Consider the following 11,361-nt stretch of genomic DNA (forward strand, 5'->3'; position numbering starts at 1 on the left):
AATATGATATTCCAGAGGTCAATGGAGCTAGGATTAAAACCAAGAATCACCTACCCAGCAAAACTGAGTATCATGCTCCAAGGCAAAATATGGATTTTCAATAAAATAGAGGACTTTCAAGCTTTCTCAGTGAAAAGACCAGAACTGAATAGGAAATTTCAAACACCAGAATCAAGAGAAGCATGAAAAGGTAAACAAGAAAGAGAATTCATAAGGGACTTATTAAAGTTGAACTGTTTTGTTTACATTTCTACATGGAAAGATGATGTGTGTAATTCATGCAACCTCATTATTAGGGTAACTGAAGGGAATATACCTACACACACACACACACACACACACACACACATGTATATAGACAGAGGGCACAGAGTGAGTTGAATATGAAGGGATGGTATCTAAAAAAATAAAATCAAATTAAGGGATGAGAGAGTAATGTATTGAAAGAGGGAGAAAGGAAGAGATAGAATTGGGTAAATTATCTCATAAAAAGTGGCAAGAAAAAGCAGTTCATTGGAAGGGAAGAGGGGGCAGGGGAGGGGGAATGAGTGAATCTTGCTCTCATCAGATTTGACTTGAAGAGGGAATAACATATACACTCAAATGGATATCTTACCCCACATGAAAGTAGAGGGAAGGGGATAAAAAAGGGGGACAATAGAAGGGAGGGCAGGTAGGGGGAAGAAGTAATCAAAAGCAAATACTTTTGAAAAGGGACAGGGTCAAGGGAGAAAATTGAATAAAGCAGGACAGGATGGGGGGAGGGAAATATAGTTAGTCTTTCACAACATGACAATTTTTGGGAGTGTTTTACATAATGATGCATGTGTGGCCTGTGTTGAATTGCTTGCCTTCTTAGGGATAGTGGGTGGGGAGGGAGGAGGGGAGAGAATTTGGAACTCGAAGTTTTAAAAGCAGATGTTCAAAAAAAAGTTTATTTTGCATGCAATGGGGAAGTAAGATATACAGGCAATGGGGCATAGAAATCTATCTTCCCCTACAAGAAAGTAAGGGGAAAAGGGATGGGGGGTAAGGGGGGGTTGATAGAAGGGAGGGCTGACTGGGGAATGGGGCAATCAGAATATATGCCATCTTGGGGGGGAGTAGAAATGGGGAGAAAATTTGTAACTCAATCTTGTGGAAATCAATGCTGAAAACTAAAAATACCAAATAAAAAAAGTTTATTTAAAACATATCCCTTGAGGGAGGTCTGCTGTAGGTCAGGAGAGTGCCTTCCATCTGTGCCCATGCAATGCAGTTTCCACATTCTGTTGCTGGTCTGATCTCCCAATTGTGCTGTGGAGAACCTCCAGTGCAAAGAGGAGCATTGATACTTTTGACTTCAGGCCTTCCATCTCCTCATGATCCTGTTTGTAGAGGGAAGGGAAAGTGGAAAATCAGTGGGGACCAGGACTTCCATATCCTGCTTTGCAGGTTTAGCTTCCATCTCCTGATGCACAATTTCCTTTCTAATCTCTAGCCTTCAAATGGAAGAGGAGTTGTGAAAGGGAGTCTCCTACCTGGTCATGTGCATTCCATTTCATGGTCTACTTGTCTCCAACCCCATGTCCAGCTTCCTCTGAGGCATGGTGTCCTCCACTCAATGATGAATGTTCTCACATCTGCTCATACCCAATACACCTTAGTGATTCTGAACCCCTGTGGATCATCATCCAAATCTATTCCCTACCATTTAATTTCTTATTCCCATCTCCCTAAACCCTCTTATCCTAATGTTCTAATGAAATGCCACCCACTCCTTTCACTATGCCCTCTGGAATGCCTGTTTCATAAACAACAAACTTTCCTTCAAACAATGTCTTTTCTCTCTCCTAAAATCTTCTAGTTATTCCTAAAACATGACTCTGCTCTGATGACACAGACTCCCTGGCCACTCTTTTATGATACTGGCTACACCTTCATTTATTCCCCTCTACTAGATGGTTAAGGTGAGGGAGTTAGAATACTCCTTGCTTCTCAATGCCACTTTCAGGTTTTCCCCTTACTGCCATCATTCAGTAACCTTCCCCCCTTTGAGGTTCAAGCAGTTCCTATCTACCACTCAATCAAAATCCTTGTAGCTGTTATCTACAGACCTCCAGATCAATTCCTTTTTTTCCTCAATGACTGAGGTACCTGGCTCACAATTTTTCTCTCTTTCTAAACACCTGCCCGCATATTTCAAGACTTCAGTATACATATTGACTCTCCTTTAAATACCCTAATCACTTGTTTCCTCAACCTACTCACTTCCCCTGAGCTACTTCTCCATTCTACCTCAGTCTTACTGAGGCCTTAGAGATGATCATGCTGCTGATCTTGCCATCACCCAGCCGTGAAACACCTCCATGTTCAAGAATTCAGAAATCCTTTTATCTGACCATACTCTATTGACTTTCCACCTCTTCCTCTGCTTTCCTTCTCCAAATCCTGCTCTTTGTCTACACTGTGACTCTCAACCCCTCAACTCTTCAGTTCTCTCCCAGGTGATCAGCCCTGCACTAGCCACTCTCTCTTTTCCCCATCTTGATGCCTTGTTGAAATAATTCTACTCCACACTGTCCTCTGTCCTTGAGTCATTAGCTCCTATAGAACGTCCCCAATTGGGCCCTGCCAAGCCACAGCCTTGGATCACTTTCACCATCTGTGGCTGCATATATGCTGCTGAATGAAGGTAAAGAAAATCATTGTATCACTTTAATTGGATATACTATAAATTATATTATACAACCTCAACCAAGTCTTCATAGCTGCCAGAAAATCTTTCTATAATTCCCTCATTATCTCACTAACCCACTAAACTGCAGCAATTCTTCCAAATCTTTTCATCCCTCCTCAAACCTCCTCTAGCTCTTTCCCACCCTCAGCTGAGAATCTTGTCTCATATTTTACAGAAAGATGGAGGCCATGTGAGCTCCCTTTTCTCCCTTCTTTATCTCATAGCACTCAAATGCCTTCTAACACTATTTCCTTCTTCACAATTGTCTCACAGAATTCATTATCTTTCTCCCTAAACCCTCCCTGAGCCATTCACACTTCCCTATTATTGTTGAGGACCACACTGTCCTTCCAGTTCCTTAGGCTACCAACCTAGACTTGACTCCTCACTATCTCTCACCCCCCACTCCTGCTCTGTGTGTAATTACCAGATCTGTTTATTTCACCTCTGCAGCATCTCTCAAATACCCCCCTTCTCTCTTCTAACATTGTCACCACTTTGGTTCAGTCCCTCATTCCTCCATGGGTGGATTACTTCAATAGCCCACTGGTGGGTCTGCTTGCCTCAGGTCTCTCCCCACTTCAATCTGCCCTCAATTCAGGCACCAAAGTGACTTTCCTAAAGCACAGGTCTGACAATGTCATCTGCCTACTCGATAAACTCCAGGGGTTCCCTTGCCTTTAGGATCAAATACAAAATCCTCTGTTTGGATTTCAAAGCCCTTCATAATTGAGCCCCCTCATATCTATCCAGTCTTCTTACATCTTGCTCCCCAAGAAGTACTTTTCCATCCAGTTGTAGCCAGAATGGCCTTTGTTTTCTTTGAATGACTCAGCTTACCTCATTGAGCCTCTGGACACTGTGGCTTGCTCTTCCGGGGCAGGAAGCCCAAAGAGCATTCCAGGAAGCAGACAACTTCCTGTGTGATGAGTCATGGGGCTGGCTGAGGGGAGGTGTTAACGGCTATGCTAGGGGGAGGGGCCAAGTCAAGAACCAATCGGCCCTGGTCGTTCAGGCGGTGCTTGATGATGTCAAAAACTCTATAAGAGGGGAGAGGACAGCTTGAAGATCCTCTCTTCCTTTTCCGGTTGGAGCCAGCGACAGTTACAACGACAGTTACAGAGGCAGTTACGACAGTTACGTCAGTTACAGCCACAGCCACAGACACAGCTGAAGCAGGAGCTGCCAGTAGCAGAGCTAACCTACGGGAGAAAGCTGAACAAAGACTTCAGGCCATTACAGCGACAGTTACAGCGACAGTTGGAGCCAGAGGCAGTTACAGAGGCAGTTACGACAGTTACGTCAGTTACAGCCACAGCCACAGACACAGCTGAAGCAGGAGCTGCCAGTAGCAGAGCTGACCTACGGGAGGAAGCTGAACAAAGACTTCAGTCCAGTGGGTAATCTTATTACCATAGAGGGGGAAACATGATTTTGCTTTACGCAATCATGCTTCTCTGTAGCCTCCTGGTTACTCTTTCAAGGCGTACTTATTGGGCCTGGAAGCTTTTGATCAATATATCAAAATGGGGTTGCTGGTTCATGGGTTGGTTACTGTGGAGCCTAAATAAATGTTTTGATTCTTCTGCCTTCTACTTTGAGAGTTTCTTATATCCGGCGATTCCGAACGTTTCAGACATGTTTATGATCCTCTTTGAGATTATAAACTCTGCCCTCCTAATACATTTGGACTATATACTATGGACTATAATTCTTCAAATAAAATCATCTCAAGTTTGGTTGAGATTTCAGTTATGCAAAGATCCAACATCAGAGCCAAACTCAGGTGGGAAATGTTTCTTTTCAAGAGGAACATAATGAGGAAGCCAAGAGGATCCCACCCTAGATATAGACTAAGATTGTCCTCCCAGCCTTTCCCCAAATGTACAAGTTTTCATCCGTTGATCACACAAGGTCACCTTCACTCTGAGTGGCTTGTGGGCTTGCAGGAGCAGTTCTTATTTCCCTATTTCTCGTGTTATCAAGTCCTCTATACATTCTGTATAATTCATTGGTTGGAATTCCATCTATCATTTCAAAACCTACTCCTGCTCTCAATAAAGCAGTAAACATTTCTTTCCTTGTTACTCTCCTTTGGCGCCAAGTTTGCTGGTTATTCACCCTTCTCTCTCGAGGAGATCTATCCCCTCCCCAGTCACCTAAGTCATGTAACTGTAAAATCTTATTTATCACTGTTGTAAGACGGCTCCCTACTTCTCCAAGTAATAAATTCAAAATTAGTTGTTTATAAGCAGGGGGAGCTGTCCTAATTATTAAATTCCTATGAGGCAGTTCCATTGAATCATTGTAATATTTGTCTGCAGTTCCTGTCATAATGGCAGTCTTCATTACCTCCTCCTTTAGTCTCATGATACAATCTCTAAGTGAATACCAGGGTCTGTGCTCAGTGGGCCACATAGAATCAGTAGCATATCTCTTATTGCATCCCACAGCGGCTAATGCCAACAGAGTAGTCCTGCTATCACCATCTCCTTGCTGATGATGTTCCCTAAAAGCTTGTTGAACTAGAGGATCATGGCTGATACCTATGAATCTCATGCAGTCTGTCCTATCTACTGATATTCCACTGGCCCCTTGATCACTGAGTCTTACCATCCAAGATATCAATGGTTCTCCTATTCTTTGGCTGAATCTACTCAAAATATCTGTGACCTCTTGCGGTGAGAAATCTTCCTGAATTTCCCTTGTAACTGAATCTTCACCTCGGGTTTCTGTCTTCCTCCTTTGTATGGGTCGAGCCCTTGTTTGATCATTTAACCATCTCCTATGCTCTGTGTGAGGCACATCCTGAACCCCAGTAGTGTTTTGTGCCTCAGCCCCTAACATTGTCTCATTCTCTCCCCACTCACTTCCTCTGCCACCATGGCTAGGACGAAGCAGGCAGTCAGGCTCTTTCTGGGCTGGGTTGAAATGCACTCTGGGCTTTTTTGGTCTCCTGTTGCTCTTAGCCACATTAATAGAAAAGTTCTCATTTGAGTCAGTTTGGTCTCCTGCTATCTGAGATTCCCCTTCTTCCTGTGGGGTAGGAGTGCCCCCATGTCTTTCACTTAATCTCAATCTTTCGTATACTAGCCGGTAGGCTGATAACACTATCCAGCTTTGCCTAGATAGTGATGCCCCTGACTGAATCCCAACTTCTCGTAAACACTTTTCCAAATCCCTAGGATCTCCTCTCCGTAGCCTTGGTTCCCAGTTTTCACAGGGTCCAGCTTTTTTAGCCAATTCTTTTGCTAGGGAGGAATAAAATGGATCCTCCCATCCTGGGATATTCATCTCTTCCTCTGGAATTGTTCTGCTTCTAAATAGAGATCTTATACCTAGCGATCCCATCCTCGTCGCCAAATGTATTAGGAGGGCAGAGTTTATAATCTCAAAGAGGATCATAAACATGTCTGAAACGTTCGGAATCGCCGGATATAAGAAACTCTCAAAGTAGAAGGCAGAAGAATCAAAACATTTATTTAGGCTCCACAGTAACCAACCCATGAACCAGCAACCCCATTTTGATATATTGATCAAAAGCTTCCAGGCCCAATAAGTACGCCTTGAAAGAGTAACCAGGAGGCTACAGAGAAGCATGATTGCGTAAAGCAAAATCATGTTTCCCCCTCTATGGTAATAAGATTACCCACTGGACTGAAGTCTTTGTTCAGCTTCCTCCCGTAGGTCAGCTCTGCTACTGGCAGCTCCTGCTTCAGCTGTGTCTGTGGCTGTGGCTGTAACTGACGTAACTGTCGTAACTGCCTCTGTAACTGCCTCTGGCTCCAACTGTCGCTGTAACTGTCGCTGTAATGGCCTGAAGTCTTTGTTCAGCTTTCTCCCGTAGGTTAGCTCTGCTACTGGCAGCTCCTGCTTCAGCTGTGTCTGTGGCTGTGGCTGTAACTGACGTAACTGTCGTAACTGCCTCTGTAACTGTCGTTGTAACTGTCGCTGGCTCCAACCGGAAAAGGAAGAGAGGATCTTCAAGCTGTCCTCTCCCCTCTTATAGAGTTTTTGACATCATCAAGCACCGCCTGAACGACCAGGGCCGATTGGTTCTTGACTTGGCCCCTCCCCCTAGCATAGCCGTTAACACCTCCCCTCAGCCAGCCCCATGACTCATCACACAGGAAGTTGTCTGCTTCCTGGAATGCTCTTTGGGCTTCCTGCCCCGGAAGAGCAAGCCACAGTGTCCAGAGGCTCAATGAGGTAAGCTGAGTCATTCAAAGAAAACAAAGGCCATTCTGGCTACACCAGTGTCACCTACCTCCATACTGTTCAGTGAACAAGACACCTCATCCATCAGCTCTGGGCATTTTCTCCTATATCCCCAACACCTCTTAATTCTCATGCCTTCCCTCTGAATTATTTCCTATTTATCCTGTATATAACTTGTATGTAAATATTTGAATTGTTTGTTTTTTCTCCCATTAGATCATGTGCTCCTTGAGGGCAGAGACTACTGTTTTCTTCTTTTTGTATCCCTATTAGCACAAAGCCTGGCACATAGTAGGTGCTTAATAAACATTTATTAATTGACTGACTTGTTAGGAAGAATCTTTTTCTATTGTTGTATAAGCAGAACTGCCAGTCTCTTCAAAGGCTTGAAGGAGCTTTGGCCTGGTTGCTTTGCCTCATTCACTTTTGGGGGATTTGGTGATTACTGAAGTTATAACAGCTGTTGAGCAACCAAGTAGTTCAAAAGGTTGGGAGAATGAGTCACAGCAATCTAGGAGTCAGAGTTAAGACTGGCTTTCATAACCAATACAAAGTCAATGCCCTGAAGTAAAAGGAGTGACATTTGGGAGTGACTTTCACTATACAGTCTCACGTGGCCATTGCGCAGCTTAGTGGTACCAACACTTGCTGTTGTTCAGTTGTTTCAGCTGTGTCTGAATTTGGATTTGGGGTTTTCTTGGCAAAGAAGTTTGCCAGAGTGGTTTGCCACTTCCTTCTCTACCTAGTTTTACAGATAAGGAAACTGAGGCAAACAGGCTTATGTGACTTGCCCAGGGTCACACAGCTAGGCAGTATCGCAGGCCAGATTTGAACTTGGAGGGATGAGTCTGTCTAACTCCAGACCCGGTGCTCTATGTACCAGGGCACCACCTGGCAGCTCACATCAAGTCTCTCTCCCTCTCTGGGCTTCTCCTATTCCTTTCCTTGCATTTCTAGACCCTCATCATCTCATGCTTGGACTATTGAAGGAGCCTCCTAAACATTCTCACTTGACTCCAGTCTGTCCTGCACACCACTGCCAGATTAATATTCCTAACATCCCTCCTTTCATCAGGTCATGTCCCCATTTGCAAACCCTTGAATGTAAATCTCTACTCTGTAGAGGGCAAAGACCCAGTTTCTTCATTGGACCCTCAAGTCCTGGTCCTTGCTCTCTTAGATAAGCCCTTCAGTCTGATCAGTGTCTGCGCACTTTGCTCAGATCTTCCTTCATACTTTTCAAGCTCTGTTTCTGCCCATATAGACCTATGGTGTCTGTGCCTGTATCCTTTCCCCTTTAAATGCACTCCTCCCAGCAGGCTGCTCATCTAAATTCTATCCATTTTCCAAAATACAGCTAAAGTCTTACTCTCTACCAAGCCTTTGGCCTTCCCTTCTCTCTTCCCCCTCTGAACTCTCCTAGCAATTAGATCATTTGCCATTGATCATGTACTGTCTTGGAGGGTGAGCTCTCTCCCCCAATGGGGCTGTATGATCAGTGGGTATGAAGGATGCTCACCCATTTGTCTGATAAAATAGCAGTTAGAAAATTTCAAAGGTAATAGAAGAGAAAGACAACTCTTCATTTCATCAGTCCTGGCTACTTCTTTGTAGTTCTGAAAGGATGTGAAAGAGTCTGATTTCCTTTACAGAAGCCTAGTTCACTTGTCTGATGCTTCTCAAGGCAGCTGAGTTTGGGGCCATTCAAAAGAGAAGCTAATCGGCAACAAAGTGCTTGTTTGGGGGTGGCACAGTGTGAGGTCGTTGCAATGAAAATCGGAACAGAAACTGGAAAGTGAAACTGAGAATGTGTGTGTGGGTCAGAGAGCAGTGTTGTAGCAATGAAAATCGAAATAGAAACTGGAAAGTGAAACTTATTCACCCTGAGCATGGGGAAGTGGAAACTTAATTACTGAATTTTGAGAGCTCTGATAGAGACTGGGATAAGAACAGACTTAATATACTGATATGTTTTGTTTTTACACAATCTTCTAAATGCCTCCCTTCCTACTCTCTCCCTAGTGAGTCATCAAAAGATTATAAAAAAGGCAAGGAACATAAACTGTCTGGAGAAGAATGATTTTGAAGATAGTCAAGCAAAGTATCTTGGATTATTTAAAACCAGAATGCCAAGAGGAAGACAATGTCATGTAAGGCAGAAGTGTCAAACACAAACACGTAGCCTGCAGGCATCTATGCATCTAATGCAATAGGTACCAGATTAAAATGTCATTGGGAAATATTTAACAAAAGGAAATACAATACGAAAAAATACAGATAACATCACATTTTAAAACTGAGTCAACCTGTGGCCTGCAGGGATTCTGATGTACATATTAGTGGCTTGACTTGTACTAGGATTTGATGCCACTGATAGCTCTAAGGGGTTGAGAACCAAAGTGCAACACCTTTTTGATTAAGAGATTATTTATCTCTCTGAGCTATGATTAGGGGGCCAGACACTGTGCACAGGAGCAGCTGCATCTACTTTGTCTCTGGGATTTACCAGGTGCTGCTGCTTCTGGAATTTAGCCCCAGTGACCCTGTGGTCTCTGCCCTCACACCTGCAATTTAGAGCCCTAGATTCAGCCTGCCTACCTGCCTGTGCCCTTTGCCCACACTCCTGCATCATCCTTGACCCAACATCTTACCTTACTCCTGAGTCTTCCCAGGTGTCCTGTTATCAGCTCTGATCCAGGCTTCAGGCTTCTTCCTGTGCTCCAAAAGTCAGGCCAGACAGACTCACCTTGAAATGCCAGCTCCTACTTCCTGTCCAGTCCTTCAGGTTGTACTTTGACTTGCTTGCTTTGTTATTGGTTGGGCCTCCTGGGCTTTATGAGACTTAACCTCACCGTTAGCCACCAGGTTAGACTTCAGGGGAGGGTGCTGCACAGTCTAATCACCTCCTTCCCTCAGTGGATTTCTTTCTAGTTACTAATCTGCCTTAACTCTTATCTCATTGTTTAGCATATTAGTCACACTCTCCCATCCCAATGATTCTGAAACCCTGGATGACATTCTATAAACCCCATTCTGTCCCTCTGCCTGCTTCCTTTCCCCACCCCCCCCCTTAGCCAAAGCCCCCACAACTTTGCACTCCAGATCCACCCATCTCTTCCATTGTGCTCTCCAGAATGACTGACTACTCTATAGTTAATTCATCTGGAATTCTATAGTCAATTCATCTTAGACCCTTTGCTTTCTCACTCCTCCCATCTTCCTGAACTTGTGGAGAGATGTGTCTCCTTCCTGATGACATGGCGTCACTGGTTACTCTCTCCTGCACTAATTGTAACTTCACTCAAACTGCCTTCCCCCATCAGTCATTGTGGGGGAGTCAGAATTCTCTTTGCTTCCCATTACCCACTTCTGAACTCTCCTTTGATTTTTCTTCAGATATTTCTAGCTGTGTGACCCTGAGCAAGTCACTTAATCTCTGTCTGCCTCAGTTTCCTTAACTGTAAAATGGGGACAATAATAGCACCTGCCTCCCTGGGTTGTTATGAGGATCAAATGAGAGGATTTGTAATGTGCTTAGCATAGTGACTGGCACACAGTAGGTACTTAATAAATGCCTGCTTTTGCCCGTCCTTCCCACCTTCAAGTCTCTTTAAAATCTAGTCCATCCTCCATTCACCTCCCAAAGTGATTCTCCTAAACCGTATGTCTTATTATATCATCCCCCCCCAATAAAACAAACAAACAACCCCCCCAAAGCAACAACAACAACAAACTTTAGCGCCTTCCTATTTATTACCTTCAGGATCAAAATAAAAATCCTGTTTGGTTTTTAAAGTCCTTCATAATCTGATGCTCTCCTACCTTTCCAATCTTCTTTTTTTTCTGTTTTTAGTTTACAACACTTGGTTCTACATAATTTTGAGTTCCAGATTTTCTTCCCTCCCTCCCCCCACTCCCTCCCCAAGACGGCCTGGAATCCTATACATCTTCCATGTATAACTTCGCATTGAACTAATTTACACGCTAGTCAAGTTGTGGAGAAGAATTATGACCAATGGAATGAACCATGAGAAAGAAGAAACAGAACCAAAAAAAAAAAAACCCCAAAACAAAAACAAAAGAGAGAAAAAAAAGGGAGAAAAAAGGTGAGCATAAAGTGTGCCTCAATCTGCATTCATACTTCACAGTTCTTTCTCTGGATGTAGATAGTATTCTCCATCGTGAGTCCTTTGGAGTTGTCTTTGCACCCTGTGTTGCTGAGAAGAGCCAAGCCTATCAGCGTTAGTCATCACAGAATCCATATATCTGTGGTTGTGTATAATGTTCTCCTGGTTCTGCTCCACTCACTCAGCATTATATCGTGTAGGTTTTTCCAGGTTATTATGAAGTCTGTATCATCCCCATTTCTTATAGCACAATAGTATTCCATTACCTTCATATACCACAGCTTATTCAGCCATTCC

At 43.7% G+C, this 11,361-nt stretch overlaps 1 long non-coding RNA gene across 1 annotated transcript; it reads right to left on the bottom strand.

The window, feature by feature from the left end:
* Nucleotides 1-1,164: 1,164 nt before the first annotated feature.
* LOC118859154 lies at nt 1,165-9,712 on the bottom strand. Its single transcript, XR_005011043.1, has 2 exons — nt 9,589-9,712; nt 1,165-1,367 (listed from the first exon to the last, which is right to left on the bottom strand). It is a non-coding gene; the product is annotated as an uncharacterized LOC118859154 (long non-coding RNA).
* Nucleotides 9,713-11,361: the final 1,649 nt, after the last annotated feature.

The sequence above is a fragment of the Trichosurus vulpecula genome, chromosome 8, assembly GCF_011100635.1.
Source record: "Trichosurus vulpecula isolate mTriVul1 chromosome 8, mTriVul1.pri, whole genome shotgun sequence".
Lineage (NCBI taxonomy): Eukaryota > Metazoa > Chordata > Mammalia > Diprotodontia > Phalangeridae > Trichosurus > Trichosurus vulpecula.